General features: G+C 39.1%; 1 protein-coding gene across 1 annotated transcript in view; it reads left to right on the forward strand.

Moving 5' to 3' along the window:
• The first annotated feature begins 17,075 nt into the window (after positions 1-17,075).
• The window catches only part of APBB1IP (amyloid beta precursor protein binding family B member 1 interacting protein), a 65,080-nt gene continuing 64,088 nt past the window's right edge, over positions 17,076-18,067 (forward strand). Inside the window, exon 1 of the mRNA XM_032711077.1 lies at positions 17,076-17,101. The gene's annotated coding sequence lies outside the window, so the exon portion shown is untranslated. The remainder of the gene's footprint in view (positions 17,102-18,067) is intronic.

The following is an 18,067-nucleotide window of genomic DNA, read 5'->3' on the forward strand; positions in this document are numbered from 1 at the left end:
GAGCTTATTGAAACTAAAATGCTGTGAAACAGCAGCAGCGGCTCCAGACACACAGAGGTTGTACCCTCTGCTGAATTCTGCAGGGCTGGTGACCTGCCAGGTTGTAGAGCTCCTTCCTGCCTAGGACAGGAGTACCTGTAAGTTCTGCCAGACCAAATCCTACATGAAATGCCCAACAGTTCCTAGATTGTCTGCCTGACCTTCAACTAAAGTAGAACTCCAGGGTCAACTACTCCTGAGAGATCCTAGGTTTCCCTATGGTTTTCAATATCTCTATAAAAAGGCATAAATGGAGATAAACCTCCAGGATCTGTCCCTGCAGGGAATCCACAGCCCAGCTGTGGTAGTATGGAGTTCTGCATGCGCTAATTTTTTTGCTGCTGGATAAATAATTCTGTATTTTCTCAAGTTTCTTGATAGGTTTTGCAGCCAATACAATGCTACCATAGTTGTATTATTTTGGGGATCCATGCCAGTGCATATAAAACTACTTAAGATGCAAACTTATCTTTGGATCATCTTCAGAAATGACATAAAAAAGCTATAGAGTCAGGGATGATTCCCAGAATAGCTACACCTGCAGGCTAATAATTCATGAAATTATATGAGACATTATGTTCTCAGACACCACACAAATCAAGAGCAAGTTTACTGAATTTGAGTTGATGGGAAAAATAAGAACAGAATTTACCTTCAAACGTGGATCTTAATAACAATGTTTTTGCAGGGAAAAAAAAAAGCCTTTGTTTAGGCAAATATCATAGCAGTGATAGTGCAAACAAGAGTACAGATTCTCATATTTGATTTTGGAAATGTCTATAGCACAGAATGCAGCAGTGAGAAATGCTATCAGTTTGACAGGTAACATAAATATGTGTATGCTGTCCCTTATGACTGAGAAACTGTACATCGATTAAATGAATGTTCTGCTGATGTATAGTATATATATATAAAAAAGAATGTTCTGCTGATATCTAGTATATGGCATATCAGCTATATGACACTATTTGTAGGTACCACAGAGTCACCCGGCAAACCTGCTGAAGATCCAAACTGAAGTCAGTGGCTTGTATGTCATACACATGAAGCGGTACCTGTTGTACTCTTGTTTTCCTTCCCTGCACAGACATTTTGTAAGCAGGGGGAGTCCCTACTTCTTGTGTTTGCAAGATGGTTTGGTGTAACACTTTTCTTTTTCCTCTTCATGGCATCTTTCAGATTGGCTGTGTTCTCCAGCACAACAGGAGCGGCTGAGATCAACGAAGTAAGTAAGGAGGCTCCTACATCTATGCTATATGCAGTTTGGGGAGGGTTCTTCAGACCTCTCAGTTATTAAAATTCCTACAGAACTGGTCTGTACATCTACCTCCCCTGTCAGGCTCTGGTGCCTGCTTGGTGTCTGTCCAGAAAAGAGCTTATCCTGTTGGATTCCTCCAGAAGGGACCCTCTCTGCCAGCACCACAACTGAATGCGATAGGTGATAAAGACTGGAACAACAGCTGCAAAACTGCCCTGCTGTTCTGAGCCAGCACACAAACCCAGAGAGAGCCCCAAATCGACTTGCTTAGCCCCATCTTCAAGTAGAGGTAGCAGCGCTACCCCGTGCAGCGGGAGGTGGGCTTTGCCTGTCTCGAAATCCATCTCACCGAGGCCAAGTGAGACTCTTTACGGAGACTCAGCATCTCCTCGAGTCCTTCGGGGGCTGAGGGGCCCTTGGCCCTCCCGGGGCGGGGCGGCCGCCAGCAGAGGGCGGCAGGGCCCCGTCCTCCTACTGTCCTGTCCCATCGCGTCCCCCTCCCCTCTCACTTCCCTCTCCCCCGCCTTTCCTCTCCGGTTTTGCTCCCCGTGGCCGGTGGTTTGTGGTCTCTCGAGGCGGCACCGGCCGCGGAGGGGAGACTCCGGGAGGACGCACTGCATCCTTAAAGGCCATTTGACCAAACCTCAGCGACGCATTTTTTCCTGCTTATTTCCTTGTTTCTAACCAGTTGAGGCAGCTGGATGAAGTAAAATATCTTTCTTGTGTGCTCTCTGCATGAGCCAGTAGTTTTAGAAGTCTGGACAAACCTGCATTAGACACTTTTGAATAATGTTTGGAGTTGGATGATATTTTGCAATATGGATAACAAAAACCAACTAACGCAGTCATATATACGCTATTGCTCAATATGATTTATTTTTCTTTAATTTCTAGTTTAACCATGCAGCACCTGTTTTCCCACCTTTCACAATCTTCTACAATAGCAATGTATAACAATTATTTGATCCTGCAGGCTTTGCAGACATGCTTAACTTAGCAATCTGAGTTACTGTTACATCCAGTAGGACTGCTCACAGTGCATACCTTTCAAGATACACATTTTTCTTTAACCAAAACCCAAATCAGAACAAAATAAATATTTTTGTCCGGTTGGTTTCAATTATTTATTTTTTACAAGACTTGCTTTTTCAGGCTAAAATTCCACATATTACTGTCATTTTTAGTAAATGATGGTTTCCAAAGAAGATTGATAGTTAAAGAAATAATTATGAACCAGATGAAAACCATGGGAGTTGTTCTGAGGTTTTCCATTAAAGCTATTGGAACTTTTGCATGATCATTAGCTACAAAAGAAAGAAAAAGAAAGTAAGGAGAAACAAATCCTGCTAGAATGTATCTAAACTCACCATCGTATAGCATTTGAAACACTCTAATTTTGCTCAATGCCTTGTATCCTTCATTGCTTTTCAAAACATTACCAAATTGAAATCTGATTATGTTTTCAGTATTTTCAAAACTGCTAAGTTTCCTGTTTAGAAATTCTTTTTTATGTGCACTAACCTTTAGCCTTTATTTCTCGACTGGCTTTCAATAAATTAATTCTACACATTGTAAAAGGATCCCTAATCAAAGTATAGATGAACTGACAATAGTACATGGCAAGGGATTGACAAATCTTGCCTAAAACATCCATTACCAACAGTTGCTGATGCAGGATGGATAGACCTCAAATGTTTATTCCTTCTTTCCTTGAATGATTTTGTGTCATGCAAAATGGCATGCAATGATATCTGTGATGACTAATTTGCCAGTAACCATACCTCAGAGGACTGAAGAACTAGATAAACAGAGGAGAGAGCCGTGTCACTGAAGTAGTACTTCTCTCTGCTATGTCCTCCGTAAAGAACCAGTATCAAATCTCACAAGATAGTCAGCCTCCCTTAGATGCCTAGACTGTCAGCCCTTTACAGGTAACAGTTTACCACCTAACTGGCATGGGAAAAGAATTGTAAACTCACACCTGTCCAAGAGAGGACGATGTGGAAACCCCGCTGCATAATGACAATAATAAAACAATAGCCCACCCGGAGATGCTAAGTTTTCATGAAAACAATGAAAAAGGGAAACAGCATAGTTCAAAGGATATACTTTACTGTTGTTAAGTTACACAGAAGAAGTTGTTACCTTGTCATATGGGTACTGATATTTGGAAAAAACAAGAGTTATTCTCTGTAAGAAGAGTAGTGCCATAGATCTCAGATGACCCATGCTACCAGCCCTCACCTGCACAGAAGCAATAGCAACAATTCTGCAGTGTAACTAGAAAGAAAAGAGGAATCTCCTTTTCTAAGTAAGTTTGGGAATGGTCTGATTATCCAAACAATTTTAAGGAATTACCTGAAATAACTTTTGTGTAAACTGATAAAAAAAGCAGGTCAAATTAGGGTGGTAGTACAAATTTAGTCTTTGTGAGTTATACTTCTATGGTAAAAATAGTACAAAGACAGGAAATACAAATATTTTTTTCCAGTTGCTGAGCAAAAACTAGATACTTTTCACAATGTAGTTCTTAACTGTACTGTAGCTGAGCAGGAGAACGCACACACCACAGCTTCAAACTGTTTCTGCAACCTAGTGTAGTTTCTCTGCAAAAGGGTCTGCTGCCTCATACCAGTGTGCTAATGTGCTCTGCAGGGCTGCACACAGCTCTGCAGACATGCTCTATGTTGCAACTGCTTCCTCCAAGTAAGCTGTATCTGCCCTGTGGATAAGCCCTCAGGCTCTCAGACTTCACATAATCTAGGATTTTACAGCTGGAGCATACTACGAATACCTAGAATTGGTCAGGGCTCAGAGTTTGCATTTTCTGAGAAATCTTACCGGCTTGAAATCTTAATTTGTCCCAATTTAGAATGAAAACTGTTGAAGCATTTCCTAGGAAATAGATATTCCACTAACAACATCGTTTGAGAAACAAAGATCCACAGCATTTCCAAAAGGCAATGATTTCTTCTAAGAGCAGTGGAGCCCTGAGTACCAGGAGGTCCTTGTGTTCCTGGATCCCTGAGACAAGGAAGAGGCCATCACACAGGAGTAGATCTGACTGAATGGAAAACTGGCAGCTGACTTGCCTTGCAGTGAACTATCAGAAGTTATCTGTATTCCATTATGAGGCTCACTGAGATAAGCTTTCTTGAAATGTTTCACTCTCAATGAACCAGCAACTTTTGACAGAAAGCATGCCAGCAGAATGGCGTTTCCAAGAGATGCATTCATAGCTGGATGACACAATGATAAAAATATCTCAGTCTTGGCTACACTAGCTGGTCAGCATTAGTTCAGTGCTACAAGTCTCAGCCTCCTGAAGTAATAATCTTCTGAGTCACCTTCTGTTCTCCTAATTGCTGACTGCACTCCTGCAGTAATGCCACATAAGCATTAGAAGCACAGCACAGAATCCTTGTTAATGTATTCATACTTGGATAGAGAGAATCTCTTGGACAGACATTTTTGCATGCTATTTTTTAGGCTTATAGTTAAATACAGGTCACCAGGTTGCCTAGAAATTCTCCTGATCAAATGACCTTAACAAGGAGCTTGTCTTGTTCCTCAGGGTCCTTATATCACGGTAGTGGGAACAGCATGCAAATGATGAAGGAAGATTTCTCTTGAGCAGCTCCAAAGCTAAGTTTTGGAAGACCCTTTCGCATTCACAAGCCTTCATACAGGTCTTCTACTAAGAGAAGAAGGTGTGCTTGAGGTACATCACACATATGTACTTTCAGGCTACCAAGAGCTGTGGAGCAGGGTCCTCTGCTGGACACATAATGTGTTTTAAATAAATGTCTTCTAGTACCAGACATATCTAACTGCTGTATTTCCTTTATTATATTGTTTCTAATGGCCAGAGGACAACCTCAAATCTAACCTGTTGTCTCTGTTTTTCATTACAGGAGCAGCAGAAACTATCATTTACTAGTAAAACTGTCTCAGATTTTCCCATTATAAAATATGATTTGAGTTTTTTTATACTTCTGCCAGCTTTTAACTTTTTGGATTAATACATACTCAGAGAGGTGTTAGCCTCTGGCAGTGCTAAACAGAAAAAAGCATAGATGCCATATAAAAAGCCATATACTGCATGCAGAGAATGTGACTGAAATTAATTTACATCAGCAGCCTTAATTCTGGCATTTCCTGAGTCATGAAAGTTTTATTTTACAGCCTTAATAAAAGCTTTGAGTTTGTATATACTTACATGTTAAATATTTGGTATAAAATAAATCACTGGCAGGTTACTACCTATCAAAACTCCTGCAAAAGTAAACATATGCAAGTAGAGTATATGTTGGACTAAAATGTATCAACTACTCTCAGAACATCAAAGAACCCTAAAGGGAAAAGAGATGGTGGTTAAAGAAAATATTTTTAAAAGCTAATATGAGTGAAAAATGAAGAAAAGGTCCTGGATTCACTAGAGTCAATGGTAAAGTGCCCACAGCTAAAAATGGTGTCAGGATTTCATGCAGGAAACCAAAGCAGAAAAAACCCCCAAACCCTAGAAAATCTGGAGCTGTCTGGGTGCAAGACTGGACTCATTATCTTTGAAATTCTTCAAATCACAAAACAATGTTTCTCTAAAACAAAAAATATTTGCCTTAGTACAGACTGTGTATGTAGAGGCTTTTAAATTATGTTATAAAAAAGAACTCACTAAGAGACCTAACATTCACTTCCAAAACTTCTGAACCAGGACTTGTCAATATGAAAGTAGAACTAGATGGTCCAGTTTATTTTTTGCTTTAGTTGATGGATTCTAACAAAATTAGTCTTCTTGAAACTTAAAACAAACAAACAAACCAAAAGAAATCCCAACTGTGTTTGAAATTATATACCTAACATTTTGAAAACATTTTGGCAATGTTCCTTCTTATAAATTTGTGTCTAACAGTTAGAAACAATTACTATGTCAAGCACTGGCCAACAGTGAAGAAATGAAAACTATCCAAGGTAAGTATATCCGTGAAATCTTCCAGTGGGCATTCCAGACCAAAGACACATCAGGCTGGAATCTCATAATGTTTCTACTTTTGTTTTAGATGAACATATAATGACTGTCAAAAATGAGGACTTGAATCTGGAATTCAAAATGACAAAATCTTCAGTGTCGTCTATAATTAACTAATGTTGAAAAATATTACCATTCAGTCTTGAAGCTGCCAAAGAGAACAAGTAAGAAGACAGCTAGATAATCTTTATGTACACAACTTACAGCAGTGTAATTTCAAAAAAAGCAAGGCTGCAGAGCTACAAGAAAGATGGAACTGTATCTTGGTGCCTTTAGCCTTCAGGACAAAAATTGGAAGAAACCTTCAGTTGTAATAATTGCTAAGGCTGGTTTTTTCCTTTCTTTTATTTCATGATAATTTCTAGTTTTCCAGATTAACAAGGGGAGAAACAGTACAGTCGTGGTATCATGGAGCATTTATAGGTTTCCAGTTCCTTATCTTCATCTTCATTCGTCCAAGAGCAACTGAGGTTTTTCATATAGAGGAAAAGGTTTTTCAGAAATAACCAAGAAAATGGCACAGCTGTGAATGGCTTCTGCAAAGATAGGCAGCATTGTAGCAACTGCCAATTTAGACCTGTGCACTTCCATTTGCAAGCTTAGAATTTTAAGAAAAGGGAAGTTATTCTTGGGAAAATGACTAAATTAAGACTGTTTAATCTGCTAAATACTCTAGACTTGATCCTCATTTACCTCACGTGAAGGAGCTTTACTACAGATGTAAATCAGGTGCTCTCTGTGTTTTCCAAGCTATTATAAAACTTATTGCAACAAATATCCCATATTAGCTTCTCTTTGTGCCTTTCTATATAACTGAATCTAATAAGGATAAAGTTTTCTCCTTGAGAAAGGAACCACACTCTTTCTCTATAAGACCAAAGCAAATTAACTTTCTTGGTTCCTAGTGCAGAAATCTGCACAGTAACTAACAAAGTTCTTCTCAATAATGCTCCAGTGTCTGGTGGTCTCTCAAATACCCTTTGTAAACAGTTTACATTGATCTTTGCTCCAAGCTGTGAGATGTTTAGGGATCTTTTTTCACTGTGGCTATTTGCCCACCATCAAGACCCTATTTTGGTAATCCTAAAAATAGGCTAGGATCAATTACAAAGACTTTTCCTCAACAATGTAGTTCTAAAATAAATTTAAAGCCTAAGATTTTGGCAAAAAATCACATTAACAGTCAAACTGGAAATGTTTCAAACACTGATTGATCGAGACCCAGCTGAGTTTATTCTACTCAAGATAGATTTTCATTAGATAGTCCAAGAAGAGTGTTTGTTTTGGCCTCTGTTTCTAGAAATAATATTAACCTGGCAAAAATGTTGTTTCTGTAAAGAAAAAGGCTGTTGAGCAGGCTAAATATGTGTGTCTTTCTTCTCATGTAGTACACTAGTTTCACTTACATCCTGTGTTTGTATTTTCAGGAGCTGCATTAGAGTTTCTGTGCTGTGGTTAAGTTAAATCACCTGTCTAGCTCTCTGAGGTACTTACCTGGCCAGAGATTGTGAGAAGGTCACAGTCTAATGTAGGTATGTTCAGAACACATCTGAGACCTACAGAAGTGCCCTCTCTCCATTCTTCACCCATAAGGATGTGATTCATAGACAGTTAAGGTACAGACTTCCAGGCATTTAGGCACAGTCACATAGCTAAGGGAAGCCAAACACTTTTTACAGCTCGAGGCAAGTTAGCTCTCTTGACATTTTTAGGTAGCTTTAAATGCCGTTAGCAACTTGGCTACAAATGTCCTGGGGCAGATTTGAAAAACCAGCTTAGGTCTTCTGAACCCTTGTTTAGCTCCTTCATGTTACTCTCCATTTTTTTGTTCTCAGTCTTTCGTGCTTTAAAGGAAAGAGCAGGTTTCCTTACCCTACAGAAACGTTTGATGCAGATACACTGGAAAATGTAAGACCCAGAGTTACTAGATGAAAAGAAGCTCATAAGAGAGATTAAACCTATGGAAATTTTTATTTTTAGTTGAAGAGGCTTATACTTCATTTCATACGACCCTTACAGAGGAAAAGTGGTATATAGTGTTGTCAAGCAAGACTATCTTCACTTTGCGATAAAAGAACATATTTGCAAACTTGTAAATGTTAAGACTTTTTTTCTGGAGCATGTTCACATAAATGAGATGTTCCTTTTGTATGTGTCTACATCATAAGGCATGGAATTCTTTCTGCATAGAAAAGGAAAAAAAAAAACCAATCAAAGAAAAAAATTAAAGGTGCTGCATTGATCTCTGAAAATCCTATTATCTTTACAACAGTTCACCCAAAGGCAAAGTTTGTTTTACACAGTTTTCCAAGGAAACAAATCAAATGCATACAGTGTATGTGACAATAACTGATCCCTTAAAAAAAAAAACGAGTGCATGTCAGTTGCTGAAATTACTTGGAATGCACATTTATATGTTCCAGGTTCACTTAAAATGTATGATTTTCAACTTTTCTCTTTATTCAGCTGTCAACTCAAGTTCAGGTTGAGCCAATGAAGATTTAAACAAATATTTGCTTCCACACGCTTTCCTTCCCTTATGTAAACTGGGCATCATCTTTGGGTTAGATATATACCCAGATCCTCTCAGGTCAGCTGTGTCTAGAGATTGCTGATTATTTTCTTGTGGCACCTCTAAAATAGGTGCTCTCTTTCCGTACATCAAAGCTTGAAGCAAGACTCTCATTTCATATCCTTATTCTTGGTTTCCAGATGTGGTCTTTCCCTTCTCATTTATTCTTTCTTGCTCTGAAGATTATTTTCTAGGCCCAATGCTTTTATTGTATCACTTAGCCTCTGCATTCCTTAGCTGGCACTGGCTTCCCACTTATATCAAACACAAGCTACTGATCTTCTTTTCAAGTTCCTCCATGGACTCTCCACATTCCACACTGCTTTGCTTTCATTATAGACTCATAAGCTCTCATGTCTTCTTTGCCGATTTATTAAAATTTACAAGATCCTTCACATTTTATTCTTCACATCTGAAACTTCTAAAAAGCCTCTGCAAAAGGTTTTTTTAAATTCAGGGACAATGTACTACACATACTTGCTACTCTACAACAGCTACCAGTACTCAGAAAGGTCTCTGTCACCTGGGGATAAACCTAAATGCCGCTGAAAAGGATTTTCATTTGAAAATGAGCAAAAATAATACTGAAGAGTAAAATATGAAGAGTACACAAACAATTTGAATTATGTCCAGAGGTAATACAAGAGATGAGAATAGTGTTACTGAAGTAAACAGGAGTAGAAACAGAAACCTCAACGTGAATAAGAAGCACAGGGTATAAACACCCAACCCGGTGGACTGAACATGGGTATGGGACAAGCACTTCCTCAGCTGCTTTGCTGAAATACAGCAATAAACTCCCCCTTTTCAAGGAAGTCCTGGACAAAACTGATTAAGAGCTTGAAGTTATTTGTTAAATCTATGTGAGAAAATAATCTTCTTACTAAAGAGGAATATTATTATCTTTCATGTTTATTGTATTTTTAGGGCAGAAGAAAAAGTTTTCTCAAAAGCAAGCTGCATTATTTGAAATACTTTCTGCAAAAATTTTACCCCAAAGCCACATCCTGCCTTAATGCATCCTGCAAGAAACTTGAAATTGCCACAGACATAGCTAGTACATAGGAACCCTCATCCTCAGGAACATGAAAGACTAGTAAAGTATATGATTCTATCTGGAATACTTAAGCTGTCGAATGATTTTAACTTCTCTTGCTGGGTCAAAGCTTGCTTTTCCTTATTCTCATACAAAGCTCTGTTGTGGACAGCAGATGGCTGTACTATTATGCAAGAGTTCAATTTTTTGTTGACAAATGGACACTCATATGAGGGAAATATGACAGTATTTAATATATTACTTATAACCATATTCTAAAAATAATACCAACCGTATATTGCAACTGTGCAACGTTGAATAAGAAACATAACTTATTCAGTGGAAGGGGAAGTGAGAATTCACTTCCTCCTCCTAAAATTAAAAAAAAAGTTACCAAAGGAAGTATAATGTTGTTATTGTAAAGTTCCTCTTTTACACATTATTGATTCTGTTAAATACAAAAAGAGCTCATATTCAACTTGTATTTTATGGAAAAACTATATTGTCAACTTCATCTGGAAAACACAGACTACTAGATCTGTCTCAGTAAATCATTGTCTTATGCTCTTGTGAATCATGTGAGATGCTACTCAAGTAAAAGTGACACATCTGGCCACAGGTGGGTTGATGTAATTTCTTGGTACAATGGAAGATAAGTCTCACCTTAACTCTTGCTTTACTCATAGACATGTGGTTGCAGACCAACACCAACTATAGGCCATGGAAAGCTGTAAAAGAAGAGAAGATAGAAAGGTCAAGGTCTCCAAATTCTTAAAAGTAATATTCAGAACTCAACTGAATATACGTTACCTGGGCAGGGTAAATACTACCCTTCAGATAATCTACAGTTTTATGGAGGCAAATTTTTATGGACAATATGGAAATAAAAAAGTTCCCTGGCAATCTTATAATTATTTATCAGCAGTCATGTAAATCATGGATCATGAGCTGAGACCACAACTGCAGAGTATTAAGCTCTAGCAAGTAGCTTTTCTCTCAGCATTCACCATACAAGATTGTTGCAGGGCAGAAACTAATGAATATTTATTTGTTTAAAGATTGTCCTGTATCTCACACAAATTTAACATAATGTTCTGAGTTGGCCAAGACAGGTCAAAGCTGTTGTGGCATGACAAAGCTCTTAGCCTCAAAGTTTTGCATTACACGTACTTATTCTGTAGACTCAACTTGCACTGCTATGACATCACTTGATCTGGCTCACTGGGATCTACCAGAAAGGATTGACTGTGTATCCCAATTCCAGCTGTGAATTCCATATGCATGAGTTAATCTCATACACATCTCCCTTTGAGGTGGGGCTAGAAGATGAAACTCTAAGATAGTTTCCCTCAGCTGCTTCCATATTTAGTTGAAGGTCTTGAAGCAAGTACTGCTTTCTACTTTGGCCCCTTATGAGCTGTAAGGGCCACACACCTGAAACCTATTTTGCAGGAACGATCAGGAACTTCTACTGTAGAAAAAAATAGGCCTGATGACTATTTCTGAAGGTTTCCACTATTGCCTTGCAGACGGTGTCAATGCTGATGGGAAACAAGTGATTATACAAAACCTCTACTTTACTCTTCTTCACATTAGAAAAGATAATACAGGTAGTTTATAGTTCTGCTTTCCCCATATTTTCCTCACCCTGTATTGCCCATTATGTCTGGCCAAATGCTATACACTACACACATGCTCTAAGTGACAGACACATTTATTATAAACAGCAGAAAACTTTGCAGCCTAATATTGACATTCAGCAACAGAAAATCAAATGCATGTGCAAAAAGATGTAACCTGGCATTTGTACTTGAACACTACCCACTGAGACAGAAAGAAGAGTAAATACATACTCAAATTTTGCTAATACTTTCTGACAAGCAAAAAAGTACTGACAATTATCTCCTTAGAGCTTTCTGTAATCACTGTGAAAATAATGAATGGCTGAGAAGTGGGTGGGGGGTGGTACAGGTTTATTTTGAACCCTGAATAACAGAAAAAAATCTCAAAATAAAATTACAAAGCTGTTTGCAACTACTATCGTATAGTCAAAATAAGACCATTAAGTGTTTCCCTTAAGCTTTCCTTGAACCTCTAGGTAATAGGGTAAATTTTAATATTCATGCAAATGTAATGAAGCAGTTAACATGTAGCAAGTAAAGGAGAAAGTTTAAACTGGAATGACCAGAGGACCAATTTCAGTTCTTGTTCTCACACAAGTTATCACAGGTTGACCTTTGGATGGAAGAAACTTCAAATGAACATTCTACCTGTGTAAATCATGCTTACAACATTTTAGCAATCAGGAAGAAAAGTGCATAGGGAAATAACTCACAGAGGAAAGAAGTGAGCAAGGAAAAGGCTGAGCAGCCTTAAGTTAGTAAAATACACCATAAATTCATTGCTTTTAATAAAGCCAGATAATTCCGTCTTCTTTTGTCTTTGAATACCTTTTATATTCACTTCAGTAAGAAGCTTCAAAACCTTACTTATATCATGCTTAGTTTGTCGTGCATGTGAAATCTAACACACAGCATTAATAAAATCAAATGTCCAGTTAAAATGATAGCTCTCACTAAGCTAACTTTTGCATACATTGCTCTGAGCAATACCTAAAAGCCTATCTTGTAAAGCTAAAGAAATTATGTTAATAATAAATGCTGACATTTTCAAACGAAGGCCTTCAGGTTACAATTTTCTAGTTAATAACAAGTAGCATTTTGAATAAGCTATACAAGATTTCAATATTCCATTTCATGACATTTACATGTTTCCTTTTAAGGGTGCAGACAGTTTCATTTTATCATAAAATTAATAAAGGTAATAAACAAGAGGCATTAGTCAGGCTTTTCCTACCTCAGGTGCAATTTGTGTTAGATTCTCAGCTCTCAGCGTGAAGAAGTGGGCTGACTTGAACAGATGTTTGCAAGAAACAGAAAGGGATATATATGCTCTACATACAGTTAGAAAAAAATAAGGATGTACACATGTATGGATATTTATATGTGACAGCTGGAAAACTTAGGCTATGATCTAAAACTCATTGAACGCAATGAATAAGCCTCCCTCAGGCAACTCTGACTTTTTAATCAAGACCTTTGAAATTATAACAGTGTAAAGCCTGGACATCTTAATTGTTGCCTGAATATATTCTATATGTAGAAATGGAAGCCATTGACTGACCTGAGGCCCTACCATACACAGACTAAAAAAAGTGGAAATCCATTTCAAAACAATCATAGTGGACAGAATTCTAGTAACTAAGTTTTGATCATAGACTTTTTGGAAGTACTTCTGATTTTCTGCAGTTAAAACTGTGAATTTGCTAGCTTCACTGCTAACATTTTTGGATTAAAACATCTTCAGCTTTTCATTCAGGTTGAGGTTTTGTTTTGCTTATGGTTTTCACTGTAAGAACCAGTGCATACAAGTCATGGAGAAATTATTCTATTCTCACTTCTGAGTTGCTTAAAGATGCCTTCAAAAGGATGGAAGGACAGATGGACAGAATGCTCTTTAGCACACTGAGTTTTAGCTTATTCATTTGCTCTAATTTTAAAGAATTTTATGTGATGTACTTGTTAACTAGCTTTTGTATTCAATGCAGTTGTACTTCATTGTACACAGTTGTACTGTGATTTTTCAAAAGCTGTTATTGGTAATTTCTTCCATATAAACTCTCAAATGAGAGCTTTCCATCTTTCTCATAGGAAGGTTTATAGTTTGCAGGTCTTTGGCAGTATTGCACAACCACAAATGGATTTAAAAAACCCCCAAACCACCCTTAAAGAGAATTAGTTCTTATTGGAAGAATGTAAAACCTATAGTTGCTACCTGCTTATCGCTATACATTTGCTTTTGGCCTTATCATCTAAGAAGATGCCAAACATTTTTCCAGAATGCCCTGACATTACAATCTGATGTGGTGATGTGATTCACTTTACAGTAATTACAACCTCTTTAAGCTTTCTGGAAAAAACAGTGTCTTGGTGAAAGAAATTATCTGGTGTACCCCAGAGGATCATCTGGGCCCTGTAACAAAGATTTTCAGTATCTGCAGAGTACTACTTGAAAAGAGGATATTCCAGCCTTTAGATATCACTTGCCTTAAACTGATACTTTTTTATTCTATTCTGTAGCTTGTATATATACCTTCATCCTCTATGATCAAAACCATCATTCTTCCATCTGTACATTACTTTGTTTGAATAAACAAAAAACAAACAAGCCTTTCAATTCTGTTCTATGTGTTTTATTACGACAAAAGGTGTAATTAATACACTGATTGATATTTCTTTTTCTTTTTCTTTTTTTTTTTTTACCGTTGGCCAGTGGCACAATGGCTTGGAAATATCTTACATATCTGCAGCCTTTCCATTCATAATACTGAGGGTTATGGGCTGATCCTGCATTACCCTGGGCAGGTAAGATCTTAGTCATTGTAGTGTCTCATTTACCCTGTAGAGAAAATTAAGGTCAATCTCTATAAAGTCGTGACATTATCAGTGTATAAAGTGATTTCAATAAAACTTAAGGGAACACACTCATGGTTAAAAAAAAATTTTTTTTTTCCAATGAATCGCTGGTTTCCTGACACTAGAAATATATCTATCTGTTTCCTTTCAAAAACAGATGTTCTGCTTTAACTCTTAAGTTATCTGCTGCTTTATAGAAACTTACGTTATTAGGATATGCAATCCAAAAGGACTGTGGAGGTTAATAAAGTTCTTCCCCCTCCTTCCCTAGCTGAGGGTGTATAGTGACAGCATATCTGCCCAGTGATCTGCTCAGCCAGGATAAAAGGAAAAGAACCATTTCTAATTGCATGTGTTAGATCTTGAGTCATACGACTGTTGTGAAACTTGGGTGGGGTGCATGTCTCTCTCCTCTTTTCATTAGAAAATGAAAAGCTTTCGGAGAAGACCAAGCAGAATGGAGGGCTGGAATTCTGCTGCATATTCATTTTATCTGAGAGAAGAGAACACAATTTGGGAAGCTTTACTTATTTCCACCTCCTCTTCCCGCAAACTTTGCCTCTTTGTAACATTAGGACACACTGTTAATCAAGTTCACGTCTGCCATAGCATTTCCCTCACCACATTTCTTCCTTGTGAATACATGATGGCCTCCACCCATCCCACAGGATCACAATCCTTGTGCTCCTGAATGCAGCCCAAAATCTTCTCAGATAGCACTTAAGATTTTCTGGGATCTCTCTTATTTTTCTCTTTGCTTTCTAGAGGTGTGCTGTTCTCATCTCCAATGTTCCTCTTAGAGACAATGACTCCTTTCTGTTACAGCCAGGTATAATGAGAGCTGAAAAATACTGCCATTCAACTTTCTCAGCCTTTTTCAGGATACTTGGAGAGGACCAGAAAAAGTCTAGAGACAGAGAAAACAAAAGCCCCTTCATACAAGCAGAATAGATGTTTTCTACATTATCATAACAAATACCTTGGCCATGTATTTAACAATAGCAAAATAAGTGTGAAACCACTGTATTCAGGGTGTGCCCATGTTACTGGTAGGTCACATATAGAAGTGAAAATATACTTTTTGACAACAAAATGCACTATCAAATATTATTTTTTTAACACATGCACAGTGTTCAGTGCAAGGTACTGATTTAAAAATTGACTTTAGGATAATTAAAAAAAAGATTAATTATCAATCAATCTTTTGAAATTACATCTTCCCTTGGCACCATGATGATACCAAAAGTCAAAGGGAGCAACTGCAAAGAAACTCAGCAAAGAGAATATGTGGTATCATGGAATGTCAGACTCCCAAGTTGTTGAACTAATAACTGTTTATTAACTATGTGCATGATTTTTCAAATTATGTTCGCCAAATTTAGATGTGTTTTCACGTGCCTGACCAAAGACACAGCTCTGACCTCAGCAAAGTCTCCGGTAAATTTAAGCCAGCTTCTCAATGAAATGATTTGGGTTTTCTTTAAATAACATGAGCAGAACAATGTACTATTCCCTAAATACATTCTTAAATCTGGCTGAGCTGTCTCAGCTGGAATTTTTCAAAGCAATTACCCCTTAAAGCATTGAAACATTTGCTGTGAAAAACATGATGGTAATTTAAAATGCTACCATCCTTCTGTTATAATTATTTTATCTCCGGCAGTGTTGGAGGAACAAAACATGGGATTTCTTGGCTGCTTTGGAAGGAAATATGGAATTTTAATACAAATTCCCCATAAACACAAGACAAAGCCAAACTACCTGATGACTTCTCTGAACTGAAGTAACAGAAGCTGGAGATAGTGACATCTTCACCTTTTTTCACTTCACTTTACTGTCAGTGCGTTAGATACATAAGAAAAAATCTGCTAAAAGCATTGTTTTGGCAAAGTTATTGACATTGAAAATAGGATTTTAAATCGAGAGAGGTGTCTATTTGCATGTAGCCTGCAACACTTAAAATCTCATCTTTTTAGCTTGGTGATATGAACCCTTCCAAGGCTACACTGAATTTTGACACTTGCCTATTTAACATCAGATGGAAACCTCTCATTTCTTTTTTCCTCCCTATCTTTTTATGGAATTTCACATTTTATGGAATCATTTCCACTCAGTGAATAAAATCCAAGCACACTTCAAACCAGTCCTTTCCAAGGTATGAAATTACATAAAAATGCTATGAAAAAAGTTCGCTGCCTTGCCGGCAGCATCGTTTAGAGAAGATGTAGAGTCACTAAAGAGAGCGAGGAAAGAAACACATTTCTGTCTGAAAAACAGAGGGCACCCGACAGCGATGCCCAGCCGACAGCGCCCGGCCCGGGGGAGGCTGCAGGGCTGGGCTGGTTTAGGCTGGGCTGGTTTAGGCTGGGCTGCCTTAGGCTGGGCTGCCTTAGGCTGGGCTGCCTTAGACTGGGCTGCCTTAGACTGGGGTGCACAGGCCGGCCGGGTTTCCCCGGTGGGTACACGGGCACCAACCACCGCCTGTCCCGGGCCGAGGGCGGAGGGCGGTGCTGGGGGCAGCGGGGCGGCTCCCGCCCCAGAGCTGAGGGAGCCCGCGGGGCGGCCCCATTTCCCGGCAGGCTGAGGGCGGGCGAGCTCCCGCTGTGCTGAGGTGCCGTCGAGCCGCCCCGTTGCCCCCGTGCCCCCTCACAGCGCCTCGGGAGCCGCCGGCCCCCGCCGCCCGCCCGCGAAGGTAAACTGGGCAGGGAGGGACCAGCCGGACGCCCGAGGGCTCCCGGCGCCATCCCGGGACCCGGCGGGGCGGCCGCCGCGGGAAGGGAGAGGCGCCGGGTGCGGCGGAGCGGGGGTGTGCGGTGTCCTGCTCGCCGTGGGGAGATGTCCGGCCCGCAGACACCGGTGCTCGGGGTGGGGAGGTGCAGCCTCATGAGGCCGGTGGGATCCCGAGGGACGCACAGTGCCCTGTTTTAGGTGGCAGCGTTGGGAAAGTGAAGGCAGGCGAGAGAAAACTGTAGACCAAACGACGAGAACGTGATAACCTCTCAAACTAAGCATGTAAGACTGGTGTTATGGCAAAACAGCCAGTACAGACTTCCCAAGAACACAGTTTACATCTCTGCTGGTGGTGTATTTAGCCACGTGGTTTAGGGAAGAACTAGAAATGTCGTCTGAGTTTGAGAAGGTCCATCCCGCATGATACCCTCAGCTGAACAACACAGAGAAGTAACTGAAATGCAGTCTCCACAAGCTGGGGGTAGTTTTTCAATCCTTTGCACCAAGAGAGAAGTTATTAAATCCATTCATTGTCACACTGGGAAGATGTATGCAGTAGTGTCTTTTAGGAAGCATATGATCCAACCTGTCTGAACTGTCATTAAAAATTTCATGCAGGAATACAGCCTAGAAAGAAAATATGCAGGGTTCCGCCAAACTAGCATCTTAACTTTTTGAAGTCACTTCCTGCCCCACATTACTCTGATTACTCTGGTTTGTTTGGCTCCAGCTCGACTCTGCCCCTCAGAACTTCTGTTCTCAGAATTTTGGCAGTCATTTTTCCTCTTTGGTTCTAGTTCTTTTTATGAATTATATGACATGCATGGTTTGTCATCTCTTCCAAACCTGCATCCAGAAAATACTCATGTCACATATGACTCTATTGATGTTACTGTCAGTTAGTTACCCTGCTGCTGCTCAACAGTGG

This window comes from Chiroxiphia lanceolata, chromosome 1, assembly GCF_009829145.1.
Source record: "Chiroxiphia lanceolata isolate bChiLan1 chromosome 1, bChiLan1.pri, whole genome shotgun sequence".
NCBI classification, from domain to species: Eukaryota; Metazoa; Chordata; class Aves; order Passeriformes; family Pipridae; genus Chiroxiphia; species Chiroxiphia lanceolata.